Raw genomic sequence first — 12,169 nt, 5'->3', positions numbered from 1 at the left:
TTTATTTATTTTGGAGGGAACAAGCTGGGGAAGGAGGGGAGAGAGAGAGGCAGAATCTCAAGCAGACTCCTTGCTGAGTGGGGAGACCTACTCAAGGATGGATCTCACAACCCCGAGATCATGACCTGAGCTGAAATAAAAAATTGGATGCTTAACAGACGGAGCACCCCAGGTGTCCCCTTCTGTTAATCCCTTTCAGATGTTTATTAAATTTTCTTTCAGACATTGTGTTTTTTATCTCTAGAATTTCCATCTGGTTTTGTTTATATATTCCATTTCTCTCTGTATCATGTTCATTCTTCTTTTAAATACTATAATGGTCATTTAAAAATTTATTTTATTTATTTATTTTTTAAAAAGATTTTACTTATTTATTTGACAGACAAGGATCACAAGTAGGCAGAGAGGCAGGCAGAGAGAGAGGGGATGGGAAGCAGGGACCCCGCTGAGCAGAGAGCCCGATGTGGGTCTCCATCCCAGGACCCTGAGATCATGACCTGAGCCAAAGGCAGAGGCTTAATCCACTGTGCCACCCAGGTGCCTCTATAATGGCTGTTTTAGCATACATTTTTGGTTAATTCCATTACCGTTGTTATTTCTAAATTGTTTTTAACTGATTTTTCTTCTTGTCATGGTTCAGTTTTGTTTTTTAAAGATTTTATTTGTTTTAAGTAATCTCTCACCTAACGTGGGGCTTGAACCTACAACCATGAGATCAAAACTCACCCACTCTACTGACTAAGCCAGACAGATGGCCCATGGTTTAATTTTCTTTTATTGGTTTCTTTGCCTATCTTGTAATATATGATTGGATGTTGGGTATTTTGACTTTTGTTGAACACAGGAGTTTCCTTTCTTCCTTTAAAGAATGTTGACCTTTGTTCTAGCAGGAGTTGAATTAATAGAAGATCAGTTTGATTTTTTTGAAGCTTATTCTATTATTATTTTTATTATTTGAGAGAGAGAGAGAGAGAGAGAGAACTCATGCATGAGTGGAGGAAGAGAGGGCCGGAGGGAGAGGGAGAGACAGAATCTTAAGCAAGCTCTGTGCCCCGCAAAAAGTCTGGTGGGGCCTGATTTCACTACCTTGTGATTATGAGCAGAGCTGAAATCAAATTGGTTGCTCAACTGACTAAGCCACCCAGCCACCCCTTGAAGCTTATTTTAAAGTTTTGTTATTATAGGTCTAGAGTAGCCTTTACTCACAGACTGATGTCCTGTTAGTGGGATGTAACTCTTCGGGGTTTTCCTGAATGTCTCAGGTGCTCTGTGTGGTTTCTGCACTCTGACGGATCAAAACTCAAATGTGTCCCAGATCTAGGTAAGCTCTGGGAGTTATTCAGGTGGCAGTCATTGATTATAATTTCCAAAGATTGTTATGAGGATTAAATTAAATAATGCATACGATCAGAATATTGCAGGAGGTTATGATCAGGAGGTCATGAGGGACTTCTGGAGCTTTGGCAAATATATTTTTTGATTTGGGTAATGGTTATATTTTTACTTTATAACTATTTGTTAAACTGGACATATTCTGGGTTTATGTTACATTATCACAATACAAATTTAAAGAAAGAATGTAACAAAATGCTGACATATATTTGGTATTTAATAAATATTAGTCATCCTGATTAAATAAGATATGCAAAACACCTGGCCAAGAATTCAATGCACAATGGATTCAGAATTGTTTCCTGTAAGTAAACTTCTTATGCAAGTATAACCTACATAAAGACAAGTGCACAGAGCATAAACACAGAGCTCAATGAATTTTTCCCAATGTGAACATACCCAAGTAACCAGCAACTACGTCAAGAAACAGAACTGAATTGTTGTTAATGTAAAAGGATAAGGAATGGAATTTTTCTAGTGTCTCAGAATTGTGGCTGAATTCTCAAAGCTGGTGATAAGGATAAGTACCTCTCCTTTTCTAAAGAATGTCATTATACATACCTTCAGGGGTTCTAAAAAGATGACAGAGCTGGCCTTTGTCTATCAGCCTGCCATTTACCTCCAGCCTCATAGGAAACTAGAATTTCAAAGGTGGCTTATTTCAGAATCTGAAATAAGGATGTGATGTGATTAAGTGATGGGCTGACAAGTAATCACAGCTCCTGTGCTTCCATGGAGACAGAGCTATGGGCTAGGAGAGCTTTGGGGAAGCCTGAAATATAGACCCTGAAGTGAGGTGGAAGGTGGTGGTGGGGTTAGGGCTGGTCCTAGTGAAATAAACATTGGTATTTTCTTCTTGCTTGGAGAATTTTGAAAGAAGAAAGCAGGCTAGAGCAGACCTTGATGGAGGGTCAATGAGAGAGGGCAACAGTTTGGTAGGGTAAGTATATGAAGTGAAGTGGACTGTGCAGTAAAGGATGCGCCTTGATGGGATCCTCTCCCACAGGGTTACTGCCAGGACTCTAGCAGTATGACAAGGTGCGGGTTCCCTCTTGGGGTTAGGAGCCAAGAGGATGGATTACAATAAATTAGTGAGAGAATACATCACCCACATCGGGGTACCATGCACTGCAAACGTACCAGGGGGCCCTCTGTCGAACCCACAAATGCTTCCCTTCTGAAGACCTAGCATTTAGGGTACTCATAAAGTACTCATGGATGTCATGACACTCTCCCCTTCTGGGCCTAAGCCACACCACAGTTGGCACCAGCATTCAGGCCAATGGTGCTGCTCTTCCCGCTCTGCCCACCACTCCTCCCTTGTGCTACCCATGCTGGTAGCCCGTGAAAGGAGGAGGTGGGGCTGCGGGTATAGGCGGCGAGTGGGGGTGGTGAGTCGGGCGCCCTCTGCCTCCGTGGCCTCCTGGTTCGCAGCGCTCTCTCTGGGCCTCCGCACCGCGCGTCGCCCTCCGGGCGGTGTGTGGCGGCGAGGGCTGTGCAGCTGCACGCGCAGCCTTGGCGCAGGCGCGTGTCTGTCCTGGCCCTCTGTGGTGGCCCTCGGGCGCTAGAGGCCTAGGGCGTGCCCAGGTGAGGGAGGCTGAGCGGAGGCGTGGTTTCTGCTTTCCCGCTACCGGCTGAGGCGGCGGCGGTGGTGGAGCGTTGGAGGAGCCGGGTGGAGTAGGTAAGGGTGGCACACCGGTCGTTTTCTGGGAGCTGCCTCGTGGTCCTGCTGTTTCCCGGGCGCACCGCGGCGTGTCGCCCTTGCCGCGTTGCCTGCGGCCGCGTGAGTAATGATGGCGGGCAGAGCCAGCCACGTGGCGCTTTGGCCATCTTTGAGATCTACCCTGTGGCCTATGTGTGTGTACGCTTGGGTTCTCTTCCTGCCCGAAAAGCGAACATCCAGGCAACACGGGATGCTCAGTGGGACTTCGAGGGGCCGAGAGAGGCAAGTGGACGAGACTGTGGCAGCACAGGGCTAGGCCCTGTGCTTGCCCATACCGCTCCCTCGCCCTACGCCCGGACGCCTCTGAATGCCTTCCCGCTGGTCGGGACAGTCGGTGGAGGTGACATGCCCTCTGAGAAAGTCTTCTCTGAGGACCTAAGGGCATGCATGCCCCGGGGTGCCGGACTCCCCAGCGCCGCCCCTCCTATGTGGAGATGGCCACCCACCACTACCCCTTGGCTGTGGGCCGAGCCCCTAGCTTCCGCTGAGGGGGTCCTCCTGCCAGGTGGGGCCCAGCGCTGTTCTTGGCCTGAAAAAAAGAAAGAAAAGGCAAGGAAAAAAGACCTAACCCTTGAACATCGGTCCACCTATAGTCAAGAGATCACAGACTGTACCAGCCTAGGTTAAAAGACCTTTCCCTTCCCCCTGACCCAATCCCGCAGGAGCAAGGAGGGGTGGACGACGGAGCTAGAGGAACTGCAGACTACACATGCCACAGATAGGGCCTGAGGTGTGGGAAGTATTGAACTGGATGTGAGGCTTTTTGTTTTGTTGTTGTTGTTGTTCACTATGGACTGTTTTTGTTTTGTTTTGTTTTGTTTCTTTAATGGCCCCAGATGAAGCTATTCTATAAGCTTTGGAGGCCCTGGAAAACTTCAAGATCATCCTGGGATGTTGGTTGTCTAGGGTAGTAAAAAGGCAAGGTTAAAAGACACTGGTAGGAGACAAAGCCATTTCCTGTTTGTATCTCTTGAGTATAGTCCAGGGTGTGTGTGTGTGTGTGTGTGTGTGTGTGTATGTGGGTGCCCTTTGCTTCTTCTGGGGTGTGAGAGAGTGTGAATTTCTCCTCTATAAGGTGCACTTTTCCAGAGATTTGAAGTCACCAAGTCCTGTCTCTGTCCTGTGAACAGTCCTACGTAAATGTAGATAGATTCTCTCCTTTCTCTTGCATTATCAATCACTGAAGTATTCTGCATGTGAGGCTTTTCCTGATGACACTGCTTAAAAATCTAGAGTTCTTCTCCCACCAGTTGCATTTTAAATTCATGCCTTCCATGTAGTGAAGGCATCCTGGGCCCCTTTGTAATTGGTGATGCAATTACATTAATCAGCAACACATGTACAGGTTAGTGACAGCATGATGACAATATTGATATTTCTACATTTATCTCAGAATTTGTAAAATAAAATAAAACTCATGGAAACCACATATTTATTGTATTTCAGTAGAGAAAAATTAAATTTATTATATATCATTCCTCTGATCACTCCTGGTGTGGCTGCTCCTTGGACTTCAGTCTCCTCTTTGGGAAGTGGTCTCCTGAAGTTGCAGGATTCACCTTCTTCAGAATCTTTCTGCTCTATTTAGCACTCAGGAATGAGCTTTTAGGACCACTTGTTTGAACAGTTTAGAATTTTCTTTCCCAACTCTGGAGAGAGGGGCTTGGTCCCTTCCACAGCAGAGAGATGGGCCTCTTCTCAGGGAAGGCATGGGAGAGGGGTGGAAGAGGTGAGAGAAGGTAGGAGACTGGCAGGAATTGATGGAACAAGAGGAAGTGTTTGTGACAACAAGCATGTCAAGGAGACAGGAAAAAGGTATGGAGAAAGGGTTTGGAAGGACGACCAAGGCAAGTGCATGAAACTTTTGACTGAAAATGATATTACATCAACTAAAACATGGTTCTTAAAAAGTGCAGTGTTGAAAATTTGTATTGTAATCACAATTACAAATCTTTCTGGAAGGATCAGCAACAGATGATATAGTTTTGAAATACTATATCCTGTGTCCTCAAAGGTTTATGTTTCCTGATTTTTTTCTATGAACGTTGGGATTTGCCCTATTTGGATCCTGCAACTCCATGATAAAGTGGAAGGAGTTTTTGAAAGGTTTTGAAGCAGACAGATCTGAATCGTCTCCTATTAGTAACTGCAAACGTGAGCCCATTACGTAATCTCTCTGAGCCTTGATTTCTCCATCTGTAGCTATCTATCTAAGGTAGAGACTATTAAGCAATTAAATGCAAATACAAAATAGAATACTCAAGACAACCAACACAGTACCTGGCACATAGCAATTGCTCAATAGATGGTTAAAATTGTTAGTATTGTGTATATTATTCCACTGTGTTAAATATCTTAGAGTAATTATTTCCTTAACTCTGGTTTTTGGCATCTCAAAGGTTTTGAAGTTTTCTAAGTTTTGTTTGTCTAAGCTATTCAAGACCATACTACCATAAAAACTTTTGCCCAGAATGCAGATTTCCTAGTACTATATTCCTAGAAGTGAAATTATTAGGTCAGATGTGTAAACAGCTTTGTAGCTTGCCAGTTGGTACTTAGAGACATTGGACCAATTTGAAATGCAAATGCAATATCTGGGTGTATTTATTCCCAAGGTCTGGTCAATAACAATACTTAAAAAATATTTAAATTTGTGATGAGTCCTGAGACCTTCTCTTTTATATAAGACTCAAATCTTTATACTTTTAATGAACTTTTTCAATCATATTTGCCTTGTATATATTTTTCTACAGTCTGTGTTATTTGTGGTGGAGTCCTATTCCATTTCATTGTGCTGAGGTTTTTGTATATATCTTTCTATAAAATATATCTATCTTATAATAGAAATGCATTTCATTTTTCCTTAATAGCCATAAATTTATCTATCATCCATTAAAATAAAAATTTAAAAATGTTTGATTCTTTAACACATCTGCAGCTTTAAATAGTTAACTGTGGGTATTAAAGACTTATTATTAAGCCATTTCCCAAGATTTATTACTTAATGTTTCATATGTGTTACTTATTTTGTACTGTAGGTGCTTGTCGTCTGATATTTTGAGTATATTTCTGGGATCTTGATTCAATTTCATTTGTCATTTTTTTCCTTTTTTTTTTTTTTTTTAAAGGGGCAGAGGGAGAGGGAAATGCAGACTCCACCAAGCAGGGAGCCTAACTCGAGATCCATCCCAGGACTCTAGGATTGTGACCTGAGCCAAAGGCAGATAGATGCTTAACTGAGTGAGCCACCCAGGTACCTCCATATTCTTGCTAGTTTTATTTTATTAAAATTCACCAAGGAGTTTTAGTGTTTTGGAATATGGTATTTTAATTGTTATCTCCTGCAATCTGTATGCAAACTTTGGTGAATGTTTATTCTATTTTTGTTTACCTGTATGTTCTAATTTTTTCTATAGTGAACATGCAGAAATAGCATACATTTAAAAATAAGAAAAATATGACATAAAGGATCTTTAGTGGTAATGAAATGTAAGAGGGCAGCATGATTGTAACTTCATAACTAAGCATTGATTGGAATAGGCAGAAAAGTGTGGATCATTGTCTCACTGGCTTCTTTACATAGATTCATCAAGCTCTCCTGTTTATTGAGGGCTGAAACATTTTATTCTTAACTACAACTCTCAAAGAACCACACTGAGACTTGCAAGACCAGAAAAAGTCTTGGCACAATATAAGTAGTTTGTTTGAATTTGCTAAATACGTAATAGTGTCACCTTGATATTTTTTCTTTTTTTCTTTTGTGCTAGTAACAATTGCCATAAATTAAATAAAAGGGGTGACTTCTGTCTGATTTCTGTTTTTGATTGAAATGAACTGACTTAGGGGCACCCAGGTGGTTCATTTGGTTAAGCATCTGCCTCTGTTCAAGTCATGATCCCGGGGTTCTGGGATCGAGCCCTGCATGGGAGCCTGTTTGTTCCTTTCCCTCTGTCCCCTACCCCAACTTTGTTCTCTCTTGCACATTCTCTCTCTCTCTCTCAAATAAATAAATAAAATCAAAAAAGAAAAAAGGAAGAAATGTACTGACTTTGCTTCCAGACATGATAGAGTATAATAGGGACTGGATTTACCCTTCAGCCTTAAACAGCTAGAATGCTGGACAAAATATATAATAGTTTTTGGAATGTGGACAGCAGGTAGAACAAATCTGTGATCCCTGAGAGATGAAAAGCAAATGAGGTGAGTTTTACAATTGACTCAGTATACTGCATGGATAGACTCAGTGCAGGGAAAAAGGAACTAATGCTCCAGGCTATAAATATAAATTGGGAGTTCTGAGAGGTCAGTGCAGCTAGAACTTATGGGGCTGAGTAAAGGAGGGGAGGAAACCACAAAGAGAGAGCTCTGGATATTTACAGAGAGACCCCCTTAAGTCTTTGGTTGAGTGATCTGCACATTTGTAAGTGGAAACTCCTGAGGCATGGAAAGGATCACCCTGAAGCTGTAAATCAAACAATTCCTGAAGCTCCCATGGAGCTGGGAATATTTCTTGCCAGAGTAGAAGGATCTCATAATTTCCAAGGCATTGGGGAGTTATCTCAGAGAGCTGTTTTCTTAGTAGTAAGGCTAAATTAGCCATAGACTAAATTAAAGACTCCTCTGGCTTCAAAGGAGGCTTTGAAAAGGACAAACTGATTCTGAGTGACGTGATTACACCAGAACACAATCCAAAACTAATTGAGGAAATTCAATGGAATCTAGCACCAGAGGGATAAAATTCACAATGTCAGGCATCCAATAATAAAAAAAAAAATTACCAGGTATGCAAAGAAGTGGGAAAATATCCATAAGTGAGGGAGAAGTCAATCAATAGAAACAGTCTCAGAAATGACAGACATGATGGAATGAGAAGACAAAGATATTAAAACAGCTTTTATAAATACACTCCATATTTTCAAGAAGGTAGAGGAAAACCTGAGATAGAATGGAAGATACAAAATATTTTAGAAATGATACATAGGGATGCCTGAGTGTCTCAGTTGGTTAAGTGTCTGCCTTCAGCTCAGGTTGTGATCTTGAGGTCCTGGGATGGAGCCCAGGCTCCCTGCTCAGCAGGAAGTCTGCTTCTTCCTCTCCCTTTACCCCACCACCAGGTTTTCGCATGCACTGTCTCTCTCAAAAAAAAAAAAAAAAAAAAGGCAGTCTTTTACAAAGAGACTTTTACAAAGTCTTTATACAAAGAGAAACAAAGGTAAGTTAGAGCAAAAGTTCTTATCAGAAACTATACAAACTAGTATAACTACTTACAAATTTTCTTTTTTTTTTTTTTTAAAGATTTTATTTATTTATTTGACAGAGTGAGCACAAGCAGGGGGAGCCACAGGCAGAGGGGGAAGCAGGTTTCCCACTGAGCAAGGAGCCTGATGTGTGGGACTCCATCCTAGGACCCTGGGATCATGACCTGAGCCAAAGGCATATGCTTAACCAACTGAGCCACCCAGGCGCCCCCAGTTACAAATTTTCTGTTGAACATTCCATTTAATAGAATATAAGTAATAGGTCTTCTTTAACTAATTAAATTTATTTTAGAGTGGGGGAGAGAGAGAGAGAGAATTTTAAGCAGGTTCCATGCCTAGAGCAGAGCCTCTCACAGGGCCTCTCAAAGGGCTCAATCTCAGAACCCTGAGATCATGACCTGAGCAGAAATCAAGAGTTGACTGCTTAATGGATGAACCACCCAGGCTTCCCAGTTCTTCCTAAGTTAAAAAAAAATTGTTTTCTTTCTCATTTGTGATTTTACTTATAAAATTCAGCTAACTTTGAATTTTGCTAAATATTTCATAAAACCAAATGATGATTTTTATAGTTTTTTATTTCTATAGTTTTACATTCTACTGTTTTATTTGCCTTACACATTATTTTTCTTTACCTTTTAAATTTTATTTTGATTTTCTCCAGTTCCTTTTTCCTTTTTTTAAGATTTTAGTTATCATTTGAGAGAGAGAGCTCAAGTTCTAGAGCCTGGGTGGGGGTGGAGGTAGAGGGAGAAATAGGCTCCCTGCTCTGGGGGCTCGATCCCAGGAGCCCGGGATCACTTGAGCAAAGGCAGATGCTTAACTGACTGAGCCACATAGGCACCCCTTTGTGGTTGAATAATATTCCATTGTATGTGTGTATGTGTGTGTTTATGTGTGTTTCTGTGTGTGTCTCTATTTTCTTTATCCATTCATTCATCAGTGGACATTTAGGATGCTTCCATGTCTTGGCTATTATGAATAAAACTGCAATGAACATGAGGACACAAATATCTCTTTAAGACAGGGATTTCAGGGGTGACTGGATGGCTCAGTTGGTTAAGCATCCAACTCTTAAATTTTGGCTCAGGTCATGCTCTCCAGATTGTGAGATCAAGCCTCATGGGCCCTGTGCTGGGCGTGGAGCCTGCTCAAGATTCTCTCTCTCCCTCTCCCTCTGCTCCTCTCCCAACCTCTTTAAAAAAAAAAAAAAAAAAAGGATAGTTATTTCACTTCTTTTGAATATATACACAGAGGTGGAATTACTGGATCATATGGTAGTACTATTTTTGATTTTTTAAAGGAACCTCCACACTGTCTTTGACAGTGATGGTCCTAGTTTACATTCCCACCAGCAGTGCATAATGGTGCTAACCCTTGTTACATTTTGTCTTTTTGATAATGGACATTTAACAGGTGTAAGATGTTATCTCATTGTAGTTTTGATTTGCATTTCCCTGGTAATTATTAGTGATATCTATCTTTTGGCTGTACCTCTTGGCTATCTGTATGTCTTCTTTGGAAAAGTGTCTCTTTGGGTTCTTTGCCCATTTTAAAATCAGATTATTATTATTATTTTTTTTTAAGATTGAGTTGTATGAGTTATTTATATATTTTCTCCTATACATTGCCTTTTCATTTTGTTGATTGTTTCTTTTACTATGCAGAATCTTTTTTTTCTTATTTTAATATAATTTTTAATTTTTTTATTAGCATATAATGTATTATTAGTCCCAGGGGTACAGGTCTTTGAATTGCCAGGTTTACACACTTCATAGCACTCACCATAGCACATACCTTCCCCAATGTCCATAACCCAACTACCCTCTTCCTACCCCCACAGACCCCCTGCAACCCTCAGTTTGTTTTGTGAGATTAAGAGTCTCTTATGGTTTGTCTCCCTCCTGATCCCATCTTGTTTCATTTATTCCTTTTACTACGCAGAATCTTTTAAATTTTATGTAGTCCCACTTATTTATTTTTGTTTTCATTGCTTGAGATGTCATATCCAAAAAGTTATCACAAAAACCAATGTCAAGGAGATTTTTCCCTATGTTTTCTTTTTCTTTTCTTTTTTTAAAGATTATATTTATTTATTTGACACAGAGAGAGAGAGAGAGAGGGCGAGCGCAAACAGGGGGAATGGCAGGCAGAGTGAGAGGGAGAAGCAGACTTCCAGCTGAGCAGGGAGCCCAATGAGGGGTTCAATCCCAGGACCGTGGGATCATGACCTGAGCCAAAGGTAGACGCTTAACTGACTGAGCCACCCAGGTGTCCTTTTCTGGCTTTTTAAAAAGGTTATCTATACATTTAGAATTTTTACATCTTTTTGGTGAACTGTAACTTTTTGATACAATGATTTTCTTTGTTTCTTGTTACAGTTTTTGACTTAAAGTCTGTTTTGTGTGATGTTAAGGATAGCTGTTTCTGCTCTCTTTTGGTTTCTCTTTACATGGAAAACCTTTTTCCATCTTTCACTTTGAGCTTATGTGTGTTGTTAAAGCTTATGTGAGTCTTTCACGGGCAGCATCTAAGTCAGATCTTGTTGTTGTTTTTTTTAATCTGGTCAGCCATTCTGTGCCATTTTTTTCCTTAAAGATTTATTTCTTTATTTGATGGGGGAGGGGCAGAGGGAGAGGGAGAGAGGATCCCAAGCAGACTCCATGCTGAATGTGGAGCCCAATGTGGCACTCCATCCTGTGACCCTGAGACCATGACATGAGTCAAACACCAAGAGTCACAGTCTCAACTGACTGAGCCACACAGGCACCCTTTCTTGTTTTTTAAGAGAGAGAGAAAGCATGTTAGCTGGGGAGAAGACAGAGAGAGGGAGAGAGAATCCTAAGCAGGGTCCACACTCAGCACAGAGCCCTGACGTGGGGCTTGATCTCTTGACCCTGAGATGATGATGATCTGAGTGGAAATCAAGAGCTGGATGCTTGACTGAACCACCTGGGTGTTCCATGTGCATTTTGATTAGAGAATTTTTTAAAAAGATTTTATTTATTTATTTATTTGATAGAGAGAGACACAGACAGAGAGGGAACACAAGCAGGAGGAGTGGGAGAGGAAGAATCAGGCTCCCCGCCAAGCAGGGAGCCGGATGCGGGGCTCAATCCCAGGACGCTGGGATCATGACCTGAGCTGAAGGCAGATGCTTAATGACTGAGCCACCCAGGCACCCCTTGACTGGAGAATTTAATGCATTTACATTTAAACTAGTTATTTTAAATTTGATAGGTAAGGACTTACTAATGCCACATTATTGTTTTCTGGCTGTTTTGTTCACTTGTTCCTTTTTTCCTCTTTTGTGAATTGATGGTTTTCCATGATGGTGTGCTTTGATTCCCTCCTGTCTATTTTTTGTGTATCTGCTGTAGGTTTTTGTTTTGTAGTTATTATGGGGGTTACATAAAACATTCTAGATAAATAAATAGAACATCTTATAGCTATAACATACCACTTCAAGCTGATACCAGCTTGACTTTGATTATATATAAAAACTTGATTCTTTCACTTCTCCCATTTTATATTTTTGATGTCACAATTTATAACTTTTTATATTGTATATACAATAAATTATTATAGTTATTTTTAATACTTTGGTCCTTTAACCTTTATACTTAGAGTTTAATGGCTAGCACTTAACTATATTATGGTATTAGATTTGACTACATACTTACCTTTACCAGCATGTTGTATGTTTTCATGTTACTAATAGTGCCCTTTCATTTCAACCTGAAGAACTCCTTTCAGCATTTCTTGTAAGGCTATTCTAGAGATGATGAACTCAATCAGC

At 40.8% G+C, this 12,169-nt stretch overlaps 1 pseudogene; it reads right to left on the bottom strand.

Annotated features, from left to right (window-relative positions):
• Positions 1 to 3,563: 3,563 nt before the first annotated feature.
• LOC116878159 overlaps positions 3,564 to 12,169 on the bottom strand; it is a 37,839-nt pseudogene continuing 29,233 nt past the window's right edge.

This window comes from Lontra canadensis, unplaced genomic scaffold (genome assembly GCF_010015895.1).
Source record: "Lontra canadensis isolate GAN:19392208 unplaced genomic scaffold, GSC_riverotter_1.0 scaffold56, whole genome shotgun sequence".
Classification (NCBI taxonomy): domain Eukaryota; kingdom Metazoa; phylum Chordata; class Mammalia; order Carnivora; family Mustelidae; genus Lontra; species Lontra canadensis.
This window is presented reverse-complemented; position numbering and strand designations above follow the sequence as displayed.